The sequence below is a fragment of the Ranitomeya variabilis genome, chromosome 1 (genome assembly GCF_051348905.1).
Source record: "Ranitomeya variabilis isolate aRanVar5 chromosome 1, aRanVar5.hap1, whole genome shotgun sequence".
Classification (NCBI taxonomy): Eukaryota; Metazoa; Chordata; class Amphibia; order Anura; family Dendrobatidae; genus Ranitomeya; species Ranitomeya variabilis.
In genome coordinates this window covers 417,453,701-417,478,872 of record NC_135232.1, presented here as the reverse complement: position 1 = coordinate 417,478,872, position 25,172 = coordinate 417,453,701, and the positions used below count along the sequence as shown (strand labels likewise).

The following is a 25,172-nucleotide window of genomic DNA, read 5'->3' as shown; positions in this document are numbered from 1 at the left end:
TGTACCTAAGGGGCATATACACAGAGATGAAGACGAAGCCTAGCTGTGCTAGACCAACCTAGCTGTACTAGACCCCTGCTTATGATAACTTTTCATATGTCCTATCATGGAAGGAAGGGAACATCATTTAAATATTGCAGAAAGATAGTACTTCTCTTTTTTTTAAGTATCCTGTGTTTTATCCCAGATGAGGAGAGGTCTGACTGTCCCTAAATGTCCAGATATGAATGAAGAAATGAAGGCACCTTTTACTATTAGACTAAAGGTAATAATGTACTGCAGCCTGTCCTCCTGGAAGTGTCCTACCTTCCAATAAAGGTGTTATTTAATTCTGATACAAAATCTAAAGTGTTACATAATAGCGCTGTTAATCCTCGACCCATTATAATATTGGAAAGATCTAAATAACTCTCTTCTGCAGATATGTTAGGTGCTGCTGTCAGATAAGAAAGGACTTGCATTGCATTCTGTACAAGTATCGGACAAACGAAATGTCATATATTACTATAGGATGGGTCATAGCATATGAAGCTGATCGGTAGCTCATTTTCCCCTTCTGCTTGTCAGTATCTGTTGTGTGTGTTTTTCAGCATGCTCAGATTGGAGGTATCATTTGTATGGTTTTTGCACACAACTATGCATGGTCCAGATGGTGACAGTAGGTGAGGATCTTAGTTCTCAGGAGAGATTTGTGAGAAGGGACAAACGTAGACACATTACAAAACCTTGATATACTGAGAATGTATTCAGTGCATCATGGATGCATATTAGTTCTCATATAAATAGGATCTCATGCGACTCCACAAAGCATAGTAATAAGAGGATAATTTACCTGAAAACTATCAGTCTCCTATAGTGTGATTTCACTGAACAGTACACGCTAGAATTTTTCCTATACACAGGATGGCGACAGATCAATAAATCAGTACATGAAGCCAAAAGCCATGTCCTAAATATTGAAATCCTACGAGGTGAGGTTGGAGCATTTGGGATTTTTTTTTCCTGGAGAATTGCAAAGACACTTCTCATCCCCTATGCTCTGAGGGCCATGTGGCAGACTGAGTGGCAACTGTGAGACACACAGGGCTCAGCTGTCATTAAGGGTAGCCTGGCACCCGCTTCTTACTAGGGAATAAAAAGCTGTTAGCTGCCTGCATATTGTGGCTTCCAACTCCCCAAAAAAGGAATCAGCTGGAAATACGGCATAATAAATACAAGAATAATACACTACTCTATTTTATGGCTGGTATTTTGTACCAGCACATTGGGGGGCATGGATCGATTTATCCTAATTCTACATAATTAGTACATTCTAATAAGAGAAAAAAAAAATTTCTAAGCAGGAAGCTAGGGTGGTGAAAGGAAAAGAAGTTACATAGGGTTAATATGAGGCATATTCTCATCCCGCTGTCTGCTGCTGCTCAAGTGTATTAGAAATACTTTTTATATTGGTTGCTTGTTAAGGAACACCCTAATCACTGCTACTACTGTATCACCGTCCTTTCTGCACTTTTTTCATCTTGTTTTAGGACACTATTTAGTTATATTTTCAGAAAACTATATTAACTATAAAGTAATATATATTTTCACATTAGAAACAAGGGAGTCATCTTTATTGGTGTAATACATGGAAATTCAATGGAGATAGATGATATTTCTACTTTTTATTTCATCATTAACACTACACAACAGATAAGTTTAGTGAATGCCTGCAAGCAGCAAATCATGTCCTAATGGTTCATTACTATCCAGGCCAATGGGAATCTTTCATCTTCAGATGTCATTGCTGTGTTTGTACTGTTGGGCAGCAGGGTGGCTCAGTGGTTATTACTGTAGCACTGCAGTGCCGGGGTCCAGGGTTTAACTCTCACCAAGCAGTTTGTGTGGGATTCCTCCTGCGCTCCTAAGACATCCTGATGGGAAATTTAGATTGTGAGCCTCAATGGGGACAGTGATGATAATGCCTGTGAAGCGCTGTGATGGTGCTGTATAAGTGAATAAAATTAATAGATGATACATACAAAGGAAAAGCCAGTGGATGTTACCTTAGCATGTAACTTACTATGTAAAAGTCCAGTATGTGTTCGCAGCATAAAAACGACATTACTTTTGCCATCTTTGTGAAATCATTATACTGCTGTATTTTTTTCCTTTTCATGTGATTTGTAGAACAGTTGAAAAAATTCCCACTACAATGGAGTGTAAAGCCCTATTAAGTGCATGTTACTGATTTATTTTATTATCAGATGCCATGTTTTCTACAGTTCGTAGCTCCTTCCCTTTTGTTTTACATTGAGTCAGCAGTTTTCTGGATGTGATTATACAAGCAAGCAACATATCAATAGTAAAGCCATTATACATCATGGTTTGCGTACTAATATTTCACAGCGTGCCTTCAACACCAGGGGCGCAGATAACTAAAGAAATCTAACGTAACAAAGCTCTTGTCATTGATTATTTTTAATATACTGTTACGCTTTTCGAGGAATACAAAATAAAGCCTGCACACTTAGATCAGCGCTGATGTAATATGAAGCCAAGAGCTCAAATCGTGTCTCCAAATGATAAATACCTTATATAAAGTATATTAAGTCAGCGCCCATACTCAATGCAATATATACTTCCAAATTTTTATAACACTAGAAGTTACAGTAAGCTGTGGATTCGTTTTGACTAGTAGATTTTTTTGTGCTATGCTGAAATATTGTAGCCAAAACCGAAAATTCTGCCCCCACATGGTATATAAGTTGTAAGTTTCCACATCCGCATATGTAGATGATTTACGTGACTTGGATCAAGAGAGGCAGCATAGTTTATTTTTGCCCAAATTCCAAATAGAGGGGCAAGTAATATATTGTAACAGTGTCCATTAAAGGGAACCTGTCACCCCTAAAATCAACGGTGAGCTAAGCCCACCGGCATCAGGGGCTTATTTACAGCATTCTGTAATGCTGTAGATAAGCCCCCGATGTATCCTAAAAGATGAGAAAAAGAGGTTAGATTATACTCACCCAGGGGCGGTCCCACTGCTGGTCCGGGGCCTCCCATCTTCTTACGATGACGTCCTCTTCTTGTCTTCACGCCGCGGCTCCTGCGCAGGCGTACTTTGTCTGCCCTGTTGAGGGCAGAGCAAAGTACTGCAGGGCGCAGGCGTCGGGAAAGGTCAGAGAGACCCAGCACCTGCGCACTGCAGTACTTTGCTCTGCCCTCAACAGGGCAGACAAAGTACGCCTGCGCTGGAGCCGCAGCGTGAAGACCAGAAGAGGGCATCATCTGATGAAGATGGGAGGCGCCAGACCCGGACCGCAACGGGAACGCCCCTGGGTGAGTATAATCTAACCTCTTTTTCTCATCTTTTAGGATACATTGGGGGCTTATCTACAGCATTACAGAATGCTGTAGATAAGACGCTGATGCCGGTGGGCTTAGCTCACCGTTGATTTGGGGGGTGACAGATTCCCTTTAACCCCTTCAAGCCATAAATACCTATTGATACAAAAGTGCTAGGTTTGCATTTTTCTTAAATACTTTTTTCATAAATTTGATGGAGGTCTGGCAAGTATGACCCAGGTGAAATGGTATCGATTTTAAAGACTTTTGCACCACTGAATTGTGGGCAGTTCTTCAAGACCTACTAACATTATTTGTTGATTTTTTTTTCTTTTTCGCTTGATAGCTGATCAAATGTTAGCAGGATCACTTTCATTGAAGGCTTATTTCCACCTATATGTCCAGCCTTTTTTCTCCCTGGTGCTATAGTAACTCCCCAAAGGGAAACTGATGTGAGAACTGATCCCATAGTTTACTAGGTCATCATTCACATCACTATGCCCTCATAGGAGCTGGATTCAAAAACACTGCATCTGGCTCTTTTTGTGCAGTAGAAGCTGTTAAAAAAGCATGCCCACAACAGGTTTGACACCCATCGTGATTAGTTAAGGTATAAGAAGACTGATCCTGATGCAACTGATCAATGGAAACCCAGCTTTAGTTATGGCAGAGAAAGAGATATAACCAATCAAGTACCCGTTACAGCCAATAGCAAAGCTTCCTGCTTACATGGTTAGTGGTCATCTTAAGAACCATTGGGCATCTTGTAGTGCAGCACAGCATGGTGGGCTTTTGATGAGCATTTAGGCTGGTTTCACACTTGCGTGTGGCTGGTCTGCGTATGGCTGCGTAGTTCCTCCCTTAAGCTCCACCTATGCTCCGCCTACTAACGCATGCGTCCTACGTACCTATCTTTAACATTGGGTATGCAGGGATATGCGTTGTATGCGAATGTGTCCCCATGCAGCGTTTTTATGTTTCCACCGACCGCAAAGGAACGCAAAAAGTAGCGTTCCCGTGCGGTCGGCGGGCACGTCAAAACACAGCATGTGGATGCATCTGCATACAATGCATGTCCCTGCGTACCCAATGTTAAAGATAGGTACGTAGGATGCATGCGGAAGTAGGCGGAGCATAGGTGGAGCTTAAGGGAGGAACTACGCAGCCATACGCAGACCAGCCACACGCAAGTGTGAACTTATACTGGCTTTCTGCTTGCAGTATGAATAACTAGAAGTTTGCAATGATTTCCTTCCACTTTTTACGTGAGCCGTGTTCATTATTTTCTCTGTCGTGGAGAGCAGTTGAATGGGTTAAAGGCTTTTCAGTCTCACAGAGACTTGAAGACAGCAGCAGTGCTCCAGAATAAACAGCTAGGCCTATTGAAATTCTGAATTCATTTTCAACTTTGGTTTGTGGTTGAGCCTTAAAAACACCCAAATTAATTGTTTCCAGCAGTAATTTCCAACCTTCTGTTGTTTTTAGGTGCCGTTCAGCCAGCTTTAAAAGTATTCCAAACGAAAAACGAAACAAACTGTTCAGATTTGAGGACGATTGTCTGATTTTTGAACCCTTAAGCACATGCTACACAAACCACTATAAATTTGTCCTGCCACTGTAAAAAAAAAAAAGAAAAGAAGAAAAAAAACTTGTTTTATGTGTTTTGTCTCCACTTCTGCCCATAATGTCAGGGACCCCTACTGAGTAATGCAATTGTTAGTGTTAGGTTTAATTGACCAGAGCTGATTTGTTAAAACAATTCATTAATGGGGGCAGTAACCGGCCAGCCCAGGCCAAGTTTGCTACCTGAATCCCTTGACCTCTACAGCCGTCTGGGTCAAGGGATGCCTGGCAGCCATTTGAACTCTCCCTTTGTTTGCTGGTGTCACTGTTTTCCCTCTGAATCTTTTGTGGTTACAGCTGACAAGTAGGCCTCAGCCATGGCTTTACACACCAGTGGCTCTCAAGAAATCCCTCGGGAGGGGCCCAGTCTTCTGTTTGATGTGGTCTGGCTGTACTTGTTACTTTTGTTTGCTGACAGTAATGGGGACAAATTGGCACAAGAGGTGTCAAGAGGATTTCCAGCTTTTTAGGAGGAGACTTCATTTCACCTCTCTGGCTCTCTGCCTTTTTTTTTTCTGGTGACCCATTCACAAATCTCTTTAGCTTCACAAAGCTGTAAATATTATACTACAAACGTTAATCATTTCACAGCATAGTAAAATAAATGCATATAACGGTAACAGGAGACGCTACTGATAATGATGCTGACTTACTAAAGTCTCGAATATGTCAGCAACATAGGCTGCATGAAGAAGAGCTAGTTCTTCTAATTAACTATCTACCTGCTGTTACTATAGCAAGTTTCCAGTATTTGAAAAAGCACCAGCGATCCTTCAAAAAGCACATAAGTACTGCATATTCTTATAATGTTATCATGAAAATGGATAAATTCGACTGTTTGGCAAATCATCAAATCCTAAATTTCAGGACCATAAAAGGGTATGTGCACATGGCGGCAGTGTTTTGTACTGAAGCATCATTTCTGTTGTCTTGCTTGTCATCTTTGTAGCCGACATATTTTTTTGGGAGAAATATTATATATAAAATAGTGGCAGGTTCCAAGCACAAGCCAACTGAAAAATGGTCAGGTCAGTTCTTTAAAAGCCCAAAGTTGTTAAAAGAATTTACAAACGAATGAATGTAGGCATAGCAAGTTGTTTTGACATTGCTGTCTATATGTTAATTCTTTTTTAATTTTTAGTCCTTATTGAGGCAGGTTTTCGACAAAAAGGCAAAAATTACTAGAAAAAAATATACGGTAATTTGCACATGCCCTATAAAGGTTTTTGATGCTTTTTGCTTAACGTACTTTAATCACTCTTTAAGGCTCAGTCCACACATTTGTTGCATCATGCTCAGTTTTTTTTACTAGAGAATAAACTTATTTTAAACCAAAATAATCCAAGCAATGAATAAAAAATATATTTTTATTGACAAGCACTTAAAATGATCCAAGCAATTACTACCATAAATAATATCGATACAATATGTTAAAGATCAAAACGTAATGGTTAACAATTGACAAAGTAGTAAAGTTTGAGGTTCTCCGTTAGAGCTCCAAAAAGAGCTGGAGATACACCAAGGCAAATGGGTATTCTACTAAACAGTAAATGACCAATAAACAATGATAACACATAAGAGCGCATGGGCTCAGATCAGTATATATTCCACCAGTATGGTAAAACATTGAGGTTCGAGGAGTACTAAAGCCAACAATAGTGGCATGTCAATTACGGTAAGTTACCGATTCCAGGAGTGTGTACCTCTGTGCCCTGATGTGCATTTTATGTGAGCTTCTTCAGTGTACCCATTTGTCTTGGTGTGTCTCCATTTTTTGGAGCTCCAACTGTGAACCTCATACTTTACAACTTTGTGAATTGTTACCATTTTATGTTTTGATACAATATGTATCTGTATCTTAGTAATTTGCATCTTTGTAAGTGGTTGTCAATAAGAATATATTTTGTGTTCAATAATTTGAGGTCATGACTTCATAATCTTATAGGTCTATTCAGATTTTTTTTTTAGCCTAATTCAACTAAAAAAAAAGCTTTAGTCACCATCAGGCTTTTTCCACATCTACTCCCAAGTGCTGGTCTGGTGTTGGATCCCAGTGACACATCAACGGCTCTTTCACCTGTACATTGTAAAAACTGATGCAGCAGACAGGAGGGAATGATCCCATTGCAAACCATAAGTTTCCATCTGGTGTTTTTGTTAAATGGCATATTGCAGCAGCAAAGCAGCACCAGATATATGTGGATGCAACCTAAAGGGATTATTCAGGATTAGAAAAATCTGATTTACTTAAAAAATGGTGTTACTTGGTAGATTTTGGATGGCATTGCAGCTCAGTCCTATTTACTTCAGTACTTTATTCAGACTGAGCAGCAATAACAGATGCAACTGATGGATAGATGTGGTGTGGTTTCTGGAAGAAAGCCGTCAGGTTTCTCTTATCCCGTCCAACTTTCTATATGGTTATCGACTGCATGTACAATCATATAACAGAAACACACCATGTGTACTGCCTCTTGTATTTCAATATATTGTGTGGGACATTTGGAGAAGAGATGCAAACACCACATTCTAGTTCACATTCACCAAGGTTATAAAGGGCTACAAATCTGTTCTCTTAAAAAACACATTTTCTTCCTGTTAATAAGTTTTGATGGCATCCAATGGTCTTTATAGCACACCAGGGAGGCAATAAAACTGTTAATTGATCAGAGATCATCTTACTGGCCAAGTCTGAATAAAATAAGTTGACTGTATGCAAGAGTACATTGCAAGCTTCATTGCTTTCCACACATTTGCAAGCATTTATTTGCAAGCATTTAGAGCAGCAATAAATAATTTGCTGTAATTACTGCAGAGAACTTAAATTGTTACTAAAATCATTCATATGAGGAGGGGAATAAAAGAAATAGTCTATATAGGAGGCCACATTGACATCGGGCTCTGAAGTTATATTTTTGCCATCCGAACCTCAGCAAAAAACGCTAGTTTCAGTGGTTGTCTTAAAAAAAAAAAAGAAAAAAAAATTAGCATAATATTAAAATGGTACGCATATGTGTGTGTTCAATATTTGTGGAAGTGCTGTAAATCTAGCTTGGCTGCTCCTTCATTACTTCAAGTACTGTATTTGTAGCCCAAGCAAAATATTGTGCTCAATGATTTATGAATATCGCACCACATTTTCTGTTCTATTTACAGAGCCCAAATAGGGAGAGAAAGCTGCTTACATTAATATGAGGATCACTGGTCTTTTAGGGATTAAATAGATTTGTTATGCTGCATTAATCCTTTTTTGGTACATTTGAAATGACTTCTTAGCGCTAACAAACACATCATTAGGTCCTAGAATTAATCTACTTTTTACCCTCAGACATGCCTCTAATATAACACATGTGGCAATGGAAAAAAAAAATCATACAGCAGGTTCGAGATCAAGATCGCAGTGGGAGATGCTAAGTAAAACGGTCAATTGGATTTCAAGGCATTATAAGCAGAGGAATAATAATAAAAACAAGAGAGAATGTTGAATAGCAAAGAGCTGCAGATAGCACGTCTCCACACATCTGGTGGCTATTTGTACAGATCGGGTAATAAAGGAGAGCAGCATTTAGCAACCTTCAAATACTTGCTGGGCTAGGAATTAAGTTGTCAAAATAGCAACCTTGTAGTGATTACAAGTATTAAGTAAAACCTGGTCACGTGTTATGGCCACTTCGCATTGATGATTCCTAGAGGTGGAGAATAAATGAGTAGGCTTTGTATTGCTTAACATTACTATGGTAGACCCATTTTCTGGCTTTGGATAGGGAATAACTTAAGATTTTGGGAAACCCCTTAGGGTATGTTTCCACGGTACGGTTTGCCGGCGGGATCGCCGCAGCGGCGAAGCCGCTCGGCGCTAAGCCCCGCCCCCTTTCTGGGACGCGATGGTGCCGGATGTGTACAGTACACATCCGGGATCATCGCACCCCTCGCCATAGGGCCCTGTGATATGCCTTGCGGGGACGCTGCGTCCCCGCAAGGTGTACGGACATGCTGCGTTCTGAAAAGACGCGCAGCATGTCCGGAGTCGCAGGGCCGCCGCGTGCGGGTTTCCACGCATAGTGGAGACGGGATTTCATAAAATCCCCTCCACTATGCAGGAACATCTGGACGCTGCTTGTTTGACGCTGCAGCGTCAAACAAGCAGCGTTTACGTACCGTGGAAACATACCCTTAAGGATGCTTCCCAAGAGTACTTAAATTGAATAGAAAAAAATCTTGAATAGATCCACTACAGATTTAAGTCTTTTAGTACAAAGGGTGAAATCTGTACCGCATGTAAATGTCTGCCCAGATTCTTTACCCACAATTCTTTTCCATTGGAAGAACTGAACTGAATGGAAAATTGGCAACATATTCAGTCATGTGAACAAACCCTAAGGCTTCTTTCACACTTGCGTCGTGTGACGTCCGTCGCAATCCGTCGTTTTGGGAAAAAAAACGGATCCTGCAAATGTGCCCGCGGGATGTTTTTTTCCCATAGACTTGTATTGCCGACGGATCGTGACGTATGGCCATACGTCGCGTCCTTCATGCACTGGATGCGTTGTGTTTTGGCGGACCATCGGCACGAAAAAATGTTCAAGGGAACGTTTTTTCGTACGCCGCATCCGCCATTTCCTACCGCGCATGCGCAGCCGGAACTCCGCCCCCTTCTCCCCGGATTTAGAATGGGCAGTGGATGTGTTGAAAAACTGCATCCGCTGCCCACGCGTTGTGTCACATTTTCACAACGTGCAGCGGCACGTTGCGCCGACGCTTAGCGACGGACCCGTACCGACGCAAGTGTGAAAGAAGCCTAAGGGTATGTGGACACGTTGCGGATTCCATTGCGGATTCTGCAGAGTCCACAGGTAAAATGACCTGCGTTTTACCTGCGGATTTTGTGCGGATTTTGCCTGCGTTATTACACCTGCAGATTCCTATAATGGAATAGGTGTAAAAACGCTGCAGATTCCGCACAAAGAATGACATGCTGCGGAAAATAAACCGCTGCGTTTCTGTGCAGAAATTTCTGCAGCATGTGCACAGCAGATTTAGTTTTCCATAGGTTTTCATGGTACTGTACACCGCATGGAAAACTGCTGCGGATCCGCAGGGCCAAATCTGCTGCGGATCCTCAGCCAAATCCGCAACGTGTGCACATACCCTTAAAGCATGGTACTTTTAGAGGCACAGTTTTTTGGGCACAACCATGTACAGAGGCTATATGGCGACACCCAAAAATCGAATATCAACTCTATTATATGGCTGTAGAAGGTAATCTGTCTATTGATACTTCTGGTACTCATTGTAGTCATAGCACACAAGATGATATAACCCAAAGTGCTCTGACAAAATGTTGTTCTTGGAAGATCTTATGCAGAGTTGGCAATAAGTTCTAAAGTAATATTAGAGCTCATCTCATTAACATGTGATTTGTTCTTTAATTAGCAAAATAAATAAACCCTCTTGAATATTAAATGATTATATTTGCTTGTGTAGCATCATTCATTTCTACAGCGCTTCACAAACACCATCATCACTGCCCCCATTGTTGGTGTTGTCCTTGGTGTGATTTGAACCCAGAACCCAGCATTATAAGGAAACAGTGCTAACCACTGAGCCACCATGCTGTCCATATGGTTAACCTGAACCACTATGGCACACAATACTGCAGCTAAGGCTAGTTTCACAAGTTAACCATGGTTAAGGGACAAACCACAATGTCCTCGCTGGCTGTGGGTCTCCTGACCTGAACTAAACATCCACATGTGGAGACACGAGAGTCAGTGGGTGCTCTCGTCCGCTGGCCCAGCTGTCTTTAGAAGGACCGCATGGAACAGGTCTCATCCCACTGAACGCCCGCTTTCCCTTTTTCGTGAAAATAATACTGCTCAGACAGCACAGGGTGAGGGTAAAACAGTGTGGCAATACTTTATTAAACCAGCAACAGGCAATAACACACAGAACAGTCCCAGCAAATACACAAGATGGTGAAAATTACAGAGCATCACCCTTCCGCTGACTCCCCAGGATTCGAGGCTTTCTGGCCCGACTACTCTTACCAGTGGCATCCCGCTTTTGGCGGGCACCCACAGCCTTAAGTTAACAATAAGCTTAGGAAGCTGACAGTCCATTGAGGTTTGTTTTAAAAACGCAATGTTTTTGAGGCTGCATTTTCCTGCCAAGAGGGGCAGAAATGGTGCAGAAATTTCTGCAATCAAATACTCAACGTGTGCACATAACCTTAGAACTCTGAACTCTTGGTAGCACCATAAATAAAAGTCTCACGTTAACATTTCAGAACCGTAGTATCATACACGGACACATTTGAAGGCCTCATTTATCCATAATGTGCTCGGATGGAAATTCACATTCAATAATGTAGTGACCAGCCTATTTGACACTGAGTTTGGAGAAAACCACTTAATTGTTAATTTCTATTTGCATTGTAATGACGCTGTCCATTCCTATTTTGATGTGTCAGAGGTCCCTGTTCTTTTAAATGTGGGTCTTTATCACAACTAGGGAACACTGTACTAAGGAATAGAGATGAGCCACCTCCCCAGTGTTCGGGTTCGATTCGGTTCGTCGAACAGGGACGTGTTCGACGAACTGTTCATCGAACGTTCGACGAACACCGTCGAGCCCCATTGAAACCAATGGCAGGCAAACACATGGAAAACACATAGAAAACACCTTAAAAGGTGTCCAAAAGCTGACAAACTGCTCAGAAGACACAACAAACACATGGAAAAGTCACAACTACATATAGTCATGCGAAAAGAAAAGAGGTGGAGGAGTAAAAGGAGGAGGAGATACAGATATAGGCATGTCATGCCCTTCTAAAATCAAGAAAGGCTGGAGTAAAAATCTAAACTCACTCTACCAACACCCAGACGTCTTGACAAAAAAAATAAAAAAATAAATATCTTTAGGTAGAATGGCGGCGTGGTGTAACAGGTGGTGTAGCTTGCTTCATGGGTGGGGTACGCTGCTGAGTAGCACTAAATTCTACTAGGCCCAAAAGGATTTCCCGGGCTAGATGCCGTTACAAAATAATAGTTAGGTTAACAGGCGGTGTAGCTTGCTTCATGGGTGGGGTACGCTGCTGAGTAGCACCAAATTCTACTAGGCCCCAAAGGATTTCCTGGGCCAGATGCCGTTAAAAAATAGTAGTTAGGTAAACAGGCGGTGTAGCTTGCTTCATGGGTGGGATACGCTGCTGAGTAGCACTAAATTCTACTAGGCCCAAAAGGATTTCCTGGGTCAGATGCTGTTAAAAATAGTAAACAGGCGATGGGTGGCTGGGCTACTCTGCTGACTAGCAGACACTGAAGCTTTGGAGCAGACCTCTGAATCCCAGGCCATAGTATGAGTAAACAACTCTGCAGACGACCCCACCCACCTGGAATTGATGATGGCAACGTCATGTAAAACTCAGCAAGGGGACTAAACAAGAGTCTCCGTTTTTTAAAACGGTTGGTGAGGTGATTTTCAAAAATCATCAAGCTTTTAGTCTCCCCAAGATGACACAGGGGTAGAAAAGTCCTTGCAGATCCAGGATTTGTTCATCTTGATGAACGTTAGTCTGTCTACATTGTCACTGGACAGCCGCGTGCGCTTATCTGTCAGCACACCACCAGCAGCGCTGAACACAAGTTCAGAGAGAACGCTGGCTGCGGGGCACGACAAGATCTCCAAGGCGTGAGTGGCGAGCTCAGGCCATTTTTCAAGATTGGAAGCCCAAAATGAGCAAGGGTCCAGTTCCACAGTCATGGCATCGATGTTAACTTGGAGATACTCTTGTACCATCCTCTCTAGGCGTTGGCTGTGCGTCAGACTTCTTGTCTCCTGTGGCCTTGCAAAGGATGGTTTAAAAAAATCTTGAAATGATTGGAAAAAATTGCTGTTACCACCAGATACGATGTTACTGTTACGGTTAGAGTGATTATTCGATAGTCCCACGGTTGGCAAGTTAGAACTCAGCGATTGACTACGTGCACCACTGGTGTTTTGTGGAAAAGCAGATGTTAGATTCTGTAACAGTCTGTGCTGATACTCCTGCATGCGTGAATCCCTTTCTATGGCAGGAATTATTTCGCCAAATTTGCTTTTGTTACGGGGATCTAAGAGTGTGGCAACCCAGTAGTCGGCATTAGTTCGGATTCTGACAATCCGAGGGTCATGTTGCAGGTAGTGCAGCAAGAAGGCACTCATGTGTCTTGCGCATCCAGGAGGACCAAGTCCTTGTTGTCTTGGTGGTGGCGAGGTGAGAATCATGCTTCCTTCGTCTGCCCTCTCCCCCCAACCTCGCACAACAGAAATTTGATCAAGGTCTCCCTCATCTGATGAGTCTTCCATGCCCAGCGCTAGTTCTTCCTCGCTTCCTGCACCTTCCTCTACAGTTTGGGTGCTACCATGCGCCCTCAGTAATCCCTCTCCCCCAGCCTCCAGTGCCAGCCGCCTTGGTGCTGCCAATCTTCTTGACCTTGGAGATATGATCCCTTCCGCATACGACTCCTCCTGTTCCTCCTCCTCTTGTTCCACCACCTGAGTCCGAACACTGTGTAAGGTGTGCTCCAGCATGTAAATCACCGGAATGGTCATGCTGATAATGGCATCGTCAGCACTAAACATCTTCGTTGCTATTTCAAAACTGTGCAGAAGGGTGCATAGGTCTCTGATCTGAGACCACTCCTGCAGCGTGATTTGCCCCACCTCTTGATCTCGTTGGCCCAGGCTATACGTCATAACGTATTGCACCAGGGCTCGTCGGTGCTGCCACAGTCGCTGCAACATGTGCAGAGTTGAATTCCCCCGTGTGGGCACATCGCATTTCAGCCGGTGAGCTGGCAGGCCCAACGACTTCTGTAGAGATGCAAGTCATCGAGCTGCGGGATGCGAATGGCTGAAGTGAGCACACAGCGACCGTGCCCTCTGCAGAAGCCCATCTAGTCCGGGATAGTGGGATAAAAATTGCTGGACAACCAGGTTCAAAACGTGAGCCATACAAGGCACGTGTGTGACATTGCCCCAGCGAAGGGCCGCACCCAGGTTTGCAGCATTGTCGCACACAGCCTTCCCTGGCTGCAGGTTGAGTGGAGACAACCATTGATGGAACTCGGTCTCCAGAGCTGACCACAACTCCTCAGCTGTGTGACTCACATTTCCCAGACATTTCAATGTAAACACTACCTGATGCCGTTGAGCCCTGGTGACAGCATAGTGAGGAGGTGTGCAGGATTCCTTTTGCACAGTTACAACGCGGGTGGCATTACCAGACAGGCTTTGGGTGCAGGTGGATGACCGAGAGGAGGTTGAGGAGGCAGAATCAGTGGAGGAACTTCTAGATGCAGAGGATTGACGAGCAACTCATGGGGACGGCAAGACTTGGACAGCAGCCCCTTCTCCTGATGTCGCCGTAGTTACCCAGTGCCCAGTCACCGACATGTAACGCCCCTGTCCATGTCTACTCGTCCAAGTGTCTGTGGTGAAATGCACCCTGTCACACACAGAGTTTCCAAAGGAAGCGGTGATGTTGTGTGCGACATGCTGGTGTAGCGCAGGCACAGCTTTCTTTGAGAAGTAGTGGCGACTGGGCATCTGGTACTGGGGCACTGCGACGGACATAAGGTCTCGAAAATCTTCTGTGTCCACCAGGCGGAAAGGCAGCATTTCTGTAGCCAACAGCTTGCAGATGGAGAAATTCAACCTCTTAGCTTTGTCATGGCTAGGAGGAAATGGTCTTTTACTTGTCCACATCTGAGGGACTGAGGGCTGGCTGCCGTGCTTAGACGGAGTTGAGTAGGGTGTCCCCGGCAAACTGCTGGTCTGTGAGGAAGGTGCAGGCGGAGATGTTATGTTGCCTTGATCAAAATGTGGTGTCGATGTCGGAGAGCGCTCAACACCAGCAGGTGTTTCCACTTGCAAATGTCCTGACGACCTGCCAATCACACTGGCTGTTGCGGGTAAAGAGGTGGAAGGTCTCCATCCAAAACCAAGTGCGACTGTTGTCCCCGCAGTCACAGAGGATGAAGAGGACGCGGATGCACTTGATGGGGCAGACGGTGGTTGACCCGGCCCACTAGGCCGCATTGTAGCACAGTGAGCTTCCCACTGCAACTTATGCCTCATATCCATGTGACGGTTCATGCATGAAGAACTCAAGCTAGTGATTTTTTGGCCTCTACTGAGATTTTGTTGACAAATTTTACAGACAACATGAGTTGGGTCATCCTTTGCGATGTCAAAAAATGCCCAGGCTATGCAGGGCTAAGAGCCTGTGTGACCTGAAGAGCCACCACGACTTCTGGTCTGAGGCACAGTTGGGGTTGAGGATGCAGTTGTTGACGTGCTTCCAGGACTCCGTCTCTGTCCAGGAAGGCGCACCGTTACCTCGTCGTCAGACTCGTCACTAGCATCCTCCTCCACCTCCTCTGCTGACCTCATGGACTGGCGGACTGGGGGTTGACAGTAAGTGGGGTCTACAACCTCGTCATCATCATCCTGTGTGTTCTCACATCCGTCGTCCTCAGAGCCAACCTCTTCCTGCCCCGACCGAAAAGTCCCAAGTTTTCGTTCCAATCAGGTATCTCAGTCTCATCATCATCTTCCTCATTGTCTCCACCAACAGGAGTTACAGTTTGGGAACGAGGGTCTACATTATGCTCAGAACCTTCTTCATCTGGGCCAGGATCCGACTCACAAAGATTCTGGGCATCAGTGCAGATCGTTTCCTCGTCTGGATTCACAGAAGCTCTGGAGCAGACCTCTGATTCCCAGGCTATAGTATGCGTAAACAGCTCTAAAGACTCAACCATGTGTGTTACCCCATGCTCAGACGGGCAGCTGGAGACTTGGGAGCTGTGAGGAAGCAAGTGCGATTGGGGTGACAACTCTGAGGACTGGAGCAGTTGTGATGTTGAAGTTGACATGGAGGAGAGCCCACTTGAACGAGCACTTGATATCCGTTCAAGCACCTGCTGTTTTTATGCCTCATCTGGAATTTTTGGCGATGCTTGTAGCGATGGTCGTAAGAAAGGGATCATATCAGATTGTCCACGAAAAGAAGTAGACATCTTACTTTGGCTGGAAGATGGTCTTTCTTCTGCAGATGTTACTGTTGCTTTACCACCTACCCCATGGACACAACCTTTTTTTCCCTTTCCAACACGCCTATTCCCCATTCCACCAGCAACTGGCCTTTTGCCTCTCATTTTAGTGCTTAACTAATTGGCAACTCTGTATCTGTAGTTGTTGGCACAACAACCGATGGATGAAAACCGAGCAGAACTGAGTGGCCAAACTGTGGTACTAGGCCCAAAACTATTAACTGGATTAGATGCAGTGAAAATAGAGATACACAGGTGGTGTAGCTAGTTTCACAGGCGGGCTACTCTGCTGACGTGCAAACACTGCTACTAAGCCCAAAAGCCCAAAATGATTTACTGGGTTAAATGCAGTAAAAATTGAGATACACAGGCGGTGTAGCTAGCTTCACAGGCGGGCTACTCTGCTGACGTGCAGACACTGCTACTAGGCCCAAAACCCCAAAATGATTTACTGGGTTAGATGCAGTAAAAATTGAGATACACAGGCGGTGTAGCTAGCTTCACAGGCGGGCTACTCAGATGACTATCAGACAATGCTACTAGCCCAAAAGGATTGGCTGAGCTAGATTACACCAAATGCTGTGACTAACACTTGCACAGCACTGGCTCAGACCTGCCTGGCAAACAGTGCTATGAACTGCTGTAACCTACCCTGAAAAGGGCTGACATTACAACTAGTCCCGACTCCTCCCGACTCCCTAAACCTATCTCTCTGACAATTCGCTCCAAAAAAAACACTTAGTCTGTATAGCGCCCACAGCAGCAGCGGTGCCGTCTAACACTAAGCTGCAGCAGTGAGGAAATGGTGGCGACGGGGCAAATGGCTGGTTCTTATAGGGCAAGGACATGTGACATACACAGCCAATGACACATGCCCTTGCTTGTGTGCATCACATGCACATTGCTGTGTGTGTGTGTGCACTGCTGATAGGCTGAGAGACTGCACCGCCCCTCTGTAGATGCGGGAAAGAAAGGGAAAGAAAAAAAAAAGGAGATCGGCGTTATTTCAGCACAGATCTATCCCCCGCCCACTATACACTGAAACAGTCTATTAACAATGATAAACAGTTTTAATGTGCAAATCAAGCTAGGCTTTTGGTGAACGAACAGTGATTGAACAGAAACTCGAACAGCCGAATTTTAAGCAAATTGTTCGGGTTCGTCGAACGACTCGAACACCGCCCAAAACAGCTCGAATTTGAAATTGGCGAACAGTTCGACTCGAACACCGCTCATCTCTACTAAGGAAATCACATCTGCTTTACACAGTTTGTAAACTTCTATCTAAGGATTCTGATAAGCCTCCAAAAATGGACCACAGATGTCATAAAGGTTTCAGAGTTTGTTACTGCCGCCTCTGCTGTAAAATGCTATTTTGTGTTTGTTTACTATCATTACTCAGCGCTACCTTCTGCTTTGCCATGTGATCAGTATCTGACAGTGGGGATCACTTCCCAGCCTGACCATGGTGCTATGCAGTTACTGAAGAGCTTGAATTAGTAGGCTGAGCTGGACTAATAACTTTACGAGCACATGTGTATTATATTAGAGGTATGTCTGAGGGTAAAAAGTAGATTAATTCTGGGACCTAATGATGCATTTGTTAGCACTAAGTGTCTAGTAGAATTTCAGTCTTTTGACATTATGAGCTGCACAATGTAAACTATTTTCAGAGAAGGGTGTTGGTTGCCCGGAGCTTGTGGCCTTTGTGCTATGAATGGCATTTTTAGCAAAGGAGACTTGTAATAGAAATAGACAGTAGCACAATTATGTAAATCGCATCATATAACCCATTTTTCTCTTTACATAGTCAATAGTCCAGCTCCAACTCGTAGAAAAAAAAATGCAACTGATCTGAATTGGTTACCCAATGCTTCCAGTATCCCTGTACTCTGTTAGGCCTGTCCCACATGTCCAGATAATTCCGGTACCGGAAAAATCTGTACCGGAGTTATCCGTGTCCGTGTGCTCACGTGGCACATCAGTGTGGCACACGTGCGGCAGCCGTGTGCCGCCCGTGTGCCGACTGGGTACCACACGGACCGTGCAGGAGACAGCGCTAGAGATAAGCGCTGTCCCCTGCATATGGTGCTGAAGCCGGAATTCATTCCTTCTTCCCAGCAGCGTTCGCTGGAGAGAAGGAATGAAAAATCATTGTTTTTTTATTTTTTTTGTGTTTAAAATAAAGATCCTTGTCACCACCCCCCTCCCACCCCCTGTGCGCCCGCCCGCTGGAAATAAAATACCCGGCTCCCTCGATGCTTCCTCTCAGCGCCGCAGCTTCTTCCTGTATGAGCGGTCACGTGGTACCGCTCATTACAGTGATGAATATGCGGCTCCACCCCTATGGGAGGTGGAGCCGCATATTCACTGTAATGAGCGGCACCACGTGACCGCTCACACAGGACAAGCTGCGGCGCTGAGAGGAAGCATCGAGGGAGCTGGGTGAGTATTTTATTTCCAGCGGGCGGGTGCATAGGGGGTGGGAGGAGGGTGGTGACAAGGATCTTTATTTTAAACACAAAAAAACCCCAAAACAATGATTTTTCATTCCTTCTCTCCAGCGAACGCTGCTGGAGAGAAGAAATGAATGGCGGCTTCAGCACCACGCTGGGGGGACAGCGCTTACTGTAGCGCTGTCTCCTGCACGGCACACGGACTGCACACGGACAGCATCCTTGTGCGGTACGTGTTTTACACGGACCCATTGACTTTAATGGGTCCGTGTGATCCGTGTGCTCCCACGAACACTGACATGTCTCCGTGTTTTGCACACGGACACACTGTCCTCAAAAAATCAATGACATCTGCAGAGACACATTGATTTTAATGTGTCTACGTATGTCAGTGTCTCCGTTACGTGATAAAACTGACACCACACGTACCGGAGCCACTGACATGTGAAACCGGCCTTACTGCAGCTACCATTAATCCATAAAGTATAGGTAGCTTACAATTAACCTTATCAATGCCACCAGTAAAGATGTTAACAAACTGAAAGAATTGGATTCAAATGAAACAGGCAAAAACACCAAAAACTAGACAAAAAAGGCAAAAATGCAATAATGAATCAACCCTTGTTGCAAACTTTTATATTTAAAGTTTTTAAATACTTTACAAAAGTACAAAGACAAAAGAAATAATAAGAGGGACACCAGGTATCTTACATAAAAACAGGTATAACATATATAAAAGACAATGATGTACAATTCATTATCTTAGTGGCAAGCATTAGCCTTATTTATTAATTAAAGTGGTTTTTGTGGCTTAGACATTCATGGCATATACACCCAACTATCCTGGGATATAAGGGCATCCATGGAAAAACCCATGTAGAGTAATGCACAGATATTAATCACGGTCGGAGCGATCTCCCACATAGATAATCATTTTCTCTAAATAGTTATTTTGTCATGTTTTAGCTCTTAAAGAGACTCTGTCACCTGAATTTGGAGGGAACAATTTTCAGCCATAGGGGCGGGGTTTTCGGGTGTTTGATTCACCCTTTCCTTACCCGCTGGCTGCATGCTGGCTGCAATATTGGATTGAAGTTCATTCTCTGTTCTCCATAGTACACGCCTGCGTAAGGCAAGATTGCCTTGTGCAGGCATGTACTACTGAGGACAGAGAATGAACTTCAATCCAATATTGCAGCCAGCATGCAGCCAGCGGGTAAGGAAAGGGTGAATCAAACACCCGAAAACCCCGCCCCTATGGCTGAAAATTGTTCCCTCCAAATTCAGGTGATAGAGTCCCTTTAAGGCCACATTCACACATTCAGTATTTGGTCAGTATTTGTAAGCCAAAATCAGGAGCGGGTGATAAATACAGACGTGGTGACGTGTTTCTATTATACTTTTCTTCTGACTGTTCCACTCCTGGTTTTGACTGATCAAATTCTAACCAAATACTGATTGTGGCCTTTGTGAAAAAGATCAAATATTGGAAGACTATGGCTACATTCTCATGATAAGTTTTTGGTGAGGTTTTTATGATGCAGAATTAATGCAGCATTTCTGCACTTATTAGCTAAAATAGGTGACATGCCGCTATTTTTGTTACGGTTTTACATTTTATTTTTTTTTACATGCATTTTTATTGCATTTTTGACACTACGTTTGTTTTCTCTTGTTATGTCATATTTTAAATAAAACTGCTTTGTTTTTTGATACTTCTTGGTATTCGGCTGTGAGTAAATTTTATTCATACAGTCCTGTATGGATTCCATGCATCTTTAGTATGTTTGCAGAGCAAAAATGCATATGCCTTTTTTACCTGTGGATTTTTTTTATGTCTAATACAATTGTAGGGGAAAAAATCCACACTTAAAACTCAGCATACCCGCAAGAGAAATTAACATGTTGCAGATTTGAAACATACCCCACAGGTCTGTTTATGTAACAGAATAAAAAGCACAGAAGGCATGAGATTCTATAAATCCCATCCACTTTACAGGAACTGTAAGACACTGCCATTTATGTGCAGTGTCAAAAGCTCACCAAAATCTCATTGGAAACTTAATCTAAGGCCGGCGTCACACTCAGCGTAGGGAAATATGGTCCGTATTTTACATGCGTAATACGCAGAAATAATCCCAAAGCAGTAATCCGTATGTCATCCGTAGGCAGGGTGTGGCTGCGTATTTTACGCATGTAAACCTCCATATGTAATCCGTACGGCATCCGTACAGCGAGATTTTCTCGCTGGCTTGCAAAATGGACATGGCAAGGATCCATGGGCTCAAATATTCGTGAAAATTTCCATACCTTTCCGCCGTTAGTCATGTCCCACGATGTAAATCCATCTCAAGGGGTTAAATAATTTTACAAGCAGGAGCTCTGCTAATGCAGCTGTGCTCCTGACTGTAAAAACTGGGGAATGAAGAAGGCAGGGGATCGTAGCTACCTAGACTTGCGGTGCTGTGCCCCCTGCTGGCATAACCTCATATGAACTTGAGTGTGGGAATTTTTCTGAATATTTTCTCACGCTCGAGTTCATATGAGGTTATGCCAGCAGCACCGCAAGTCTAGGTAGCTACGTTCCCCTGCTTCCATTCATTCCCCACTTTTTACAGGCAGGAGCACAGCTGCATTAGCAGAGCTCCTGCTTGTAAAATTATTTAACCCCTTCAGATGGATTTACATCGTGGGACATGACTGTAACGGCGGAAATGTATGGGATAGTGTTTTTTTTTATTTTTCCTTTTTTACAGAACGAGGGTCGTCATTTGGATTAAGAGTATAATAAACTATTACACCCTGTGTCTTTATTTCATTAAAATACTTTTTTCATAATGTGTGTGTTTTATTAACCTTTTATTACTATAGGATTAATAATGGATAGGTGTCTTATTGACGCCTCTCCATTATTAACCTGGCTTAATGTCACCTTACAATAGCAAGGTGACATTAACCCTTTATTACCCCATATCCAACCACTACAGGGGAGTGGGAAGAGAGAGGCTAAGTGCCAGAATAGGCGCATCTTACAGATGTGCCTTTTCTGGGGTGGCTGAGGGCAGATGTTTTTAGCCAGGGGGGGGGGGCAATATCCATGGTCCCTCTCTAGGCTATAAATATCTGCCCTCAGTCACTGGCTTTCCCACTCTGGCGGAGAAAATTGCGCGGGAGCCCACGCCAGTTTTTTCTGCGATATAACCCTTTATTTTAACAGCTAGAGCCCCCAAATTTTGCACACACTACTAACATTAGTAGTGAGGAATATGCAAAAAAAAAGGGATATTAAAAGGTTTACTGTATGTAAACCATGTCTCATATCCTGTCGGGTTTGGGAAGGAGATAGCAAAAGCCGGCAATTGAATTACCGGCTTTTCTGCCATCTAGCGCTGTATGAAATATACATATATATATATATATGTGTGTGTCTCAATGACATATAGTATATATATCTCCCTATACTATGTGTAGACATTAATTTGATCTATTCTAACCTGTCAGTGTGATTTTACTGTACACCGCACTGAATTGCCGGCTTTTCTATAGAACACCGGTGCGTATTTCTCGCAGGTCACACTGCTGGTCCGTGTGTAATCCGTATTTTTCTCGCCCCCATAGACTTTCATTGGCGGATTTTTTGCGCAATAAGCTGACAAACGCAGCATGCTGAGATTTTCTACGCCCGTAAAATACAGCTGAGAAATATACGGAAGATAGGAGCTGCCCCATAGAAAATCATTGGTCCGTGTGCAATGCGTAGTTTTTGCGCCTCTCATACGTCCGTAAAACTCGCTAGTGTGACGCCGGCCTTATAGGTTTAGGGGCACATCTTTCAGACTGTGGCAATGACACTTCAGGTATTACTTGTTTTGCTGTGCTTTGGTTTACACATTCACAGAGCGTATTTGAAAGCTGCTTGTTAGGCATAATGCTCCTTTTTTATTGGAAAGCTCCAATACCTCCGAGATTCGCTGCTGAGCTTTGTACTTTGTACATAGTCTACAAATTTTATATCTGCTGATTTGATTGCACCCCTTTGGTAACATTATAGCAAAGTCCACCCTGGTCTTTTGCTTAATACACTGTGATGAATGACCTGAGTAAATAATTACTTTATTATTGCTCATGCCGGTGTGCTAGCATCAATCAGAGGAGTGTGCGTTTTATTGTTGCACCACGAACAACTGTTACAGTTGAGTGAATGTCACACATGACCTAAATTCCCCTAAGTGATACAGTTTAAAGTGACATCAAGTCATTTTTCATGTGTGCATCATTTTTCTAAAACATTCCAGTAGGCACAAATTATTAGTAATATTGCATCACTGAGCACCTCTGTAATTCAATTTGTTCTTCTTGTAATCCATTCGTTATTATAGTGATGGGCATTTCTAATGAGAACGTCAATCTGAATTCAGTCTGTCGAAGGATATGGAATCCATATTGAGGGAGGTGTTTGCATCTTTCTGGTTACTTATTCCTTCACTGGTTTGTTTTCTTTGGTCATTACTTTCAGCAAACAAATAAACACTATGTCAAGTGGGATCCATTATTTCATTACAACTAGCGATGAGCGCACATGCTCATTATTCGATTTTGCCTAGGGTGTTCAGGTATGCATCGAGTATTGCGGCTTCAGGGACTCGAACATTTCACTCGTGCACCTGCGATACTCGGTGAATAGCCGAGCATCCTAGGCAAGCTCAAGTAACGAGCTCCTGTGCTGATCACTAATTACAACCTTGTACAGCTTGTATATTACATAGGTGCTTCTCACAAAATTAGAATATCATCAAAAAGTTAATTTATTTCAGTTCTTCAATACAAAAAGTGAAACTCATATATTATATAGTCATTACAAACAGAGTGATCTATTTTAAAGGGAACCTGTCACCCCAAAAATCGAAGATGAGCTAAGCCCACCAGCATCAGGGGCTTATCTACAGCATACTGTAATGCTGTAGATAAGCCCCCGATGTATCCTGAAAGATGAGAAAAAGAGGTTAGATTATACTCACCTGGGGGGAATCCAATCTGATGGGCGTCGTGGTCCGTTCCGGGGCCTCCTATCTTCATAGGATGACGTCCTCTTCTTGTCTTCACGCTCCGGCGCATGCGTACTTTGTCTGCCCTGTTGAGGGCAGAGCAAAGTACTGCAGTGCGCAGGTGCTGGGAAAAGCCAGAGGCCAGGAGCCTGCGCAATGCAGTACTTTGCTCTGCCCTCAACAAGGCAGACAAAGTACGCCGGAGCCGCTGTGTGAAGACAAGAAGAGGGCGTCATCGTAAGAAGATGGGAGGCCCCGGACCGCGACGCCCATCGGACCGGACTGCCCCCAGGTGAGTATAATCTAACCTCTTTTTCTCATTTCAGGATACATCGGGGGCTTATCTACAGCATTCCAGAATGCTGTAGATAAGCCCCTGATACTGGTGGGCTTAGCTCATCTTCGATTTTGGGGGTGACAGGTTCCCTTTAAGTGTTTATTTCTGTTAATGTTGATGGTTATGGCTTACCGCCAATGAAAACCCAAAAGTCATTATCTCAGTAAATTAGAATATTTTATAACACCAGCTTGAAAAATTATTTTAAAATCTGAAATGTTGGGCTACTGAAATGTTGGGCTACTGAAATGTATGTTCAGTAAATGTACTCAATACTTGGTCTGGGCTCCTTTTGCATCAATTACTGCATCAATGCGGCATGGAGGCTATCAGCCTGTGGCACTGTTGAGGTGTTATGGAAGCCCAGGTTGTTTTGATAGCAGCCTTCAGCTCGTCTGCATTGTCATGTCTGATGTCTCATCTTATTTTTGACAAAAGGAGCCCCACCAAGTATTGAGGGCATTTATTGAACATACATTTCAGTAGGCCAACATTTTGGATTTTAAAATAATATTTTAAGCTGGTGTTGTAAAGTATTCTAATTTACCGTATATACTCGAGTATAAGCTGATATTTTCAGCCAATTTGTGTAGGTTGAAAGTGTTCCTCGCCTTATACTCGAGTCATTGTCCCAGGGGGTCGGCGTGGGAGCGGCAGGAGTCGGTGGATGTCACATTATACTCACCCCCTCCTGGTGGGGTCTCTGCACTCTCCTGCTTCTCAGATGGTCTCCGGCGCCTGCTGCTCTTCCTGTGTTCAGCGGTCACGTGGTACCGTTCATTAAAGTAATAAATATGCACGCGACTCCACTCCCATAGGCGTGGAGCACATATTCATTACTTTAATGAGCGGTACCATGGGAGCACTCAGCACTGGAAGGAGCTGCCGCCATGGGACAACGGAGAAGCAGGGAAGTGCCAGGAGGGTGAGTATGACAGGGGAGGGTGAGCCATGCGATATACACCTGTCCCCGTTCCACCGCCGAGCTGTGTCTTCCGCGTCCTCTGGCTGTGACATTCAGGTCAGAGGGCGTGATGACATGGTTAGTGTGCACCCTCTGCCTGAACAGTCACTGCAGAGAGACGGGGAACACACAGCGGCACGCGGCGGTGGAACGGGAACAAGTGTATATCGCAAGTGCCAGGGGCCTGAGCCAGTGGTGACTCCGGCACCTGGCTCCCATAGCATGCCGGTGTCCCCGCCTGCTCAGGACACTGGTACCTGGCCCCTAGCGACGAGAGGTGAGTATGTCATTTTTTTTTTAATCGCAGCAGCAGCAGCATAT

At 43.9% G+C, this 25,172-nt stretch overlaps 1 protein-coding gene and 1 long non-coding RNA gene across 15 annotated transcripts in view; one reads left to right on the top strand and one right to left on the bottom strand.

Annotated features, from left to right (window-relative positions):
* The window catches only part of NFIB (nuclear factor I B), a 308,859-nt gene that overhangs the window by 36,926 nt on the left and 246,761 nt on the right, over positions 1-25,172 (top strand). The gene's annotated exons all lie outside the window — the stretch shown is intronic.
* LOC143762949 (uncharacterized) overlaps positions 1,839-25,172 on the bottom strand; it is a 57,181-nt gene continuing 33,847 nt past the window's right edge. The window contains exon 3 of the long non-coding RNA XR_013212285.1: positions 1,839-1,913. This is a non-coding gene — a long non-coding RNA (uncharacterized LOC143762949). The remainder of the gene's footprint in view (positions 1,914-25,172) is intronic.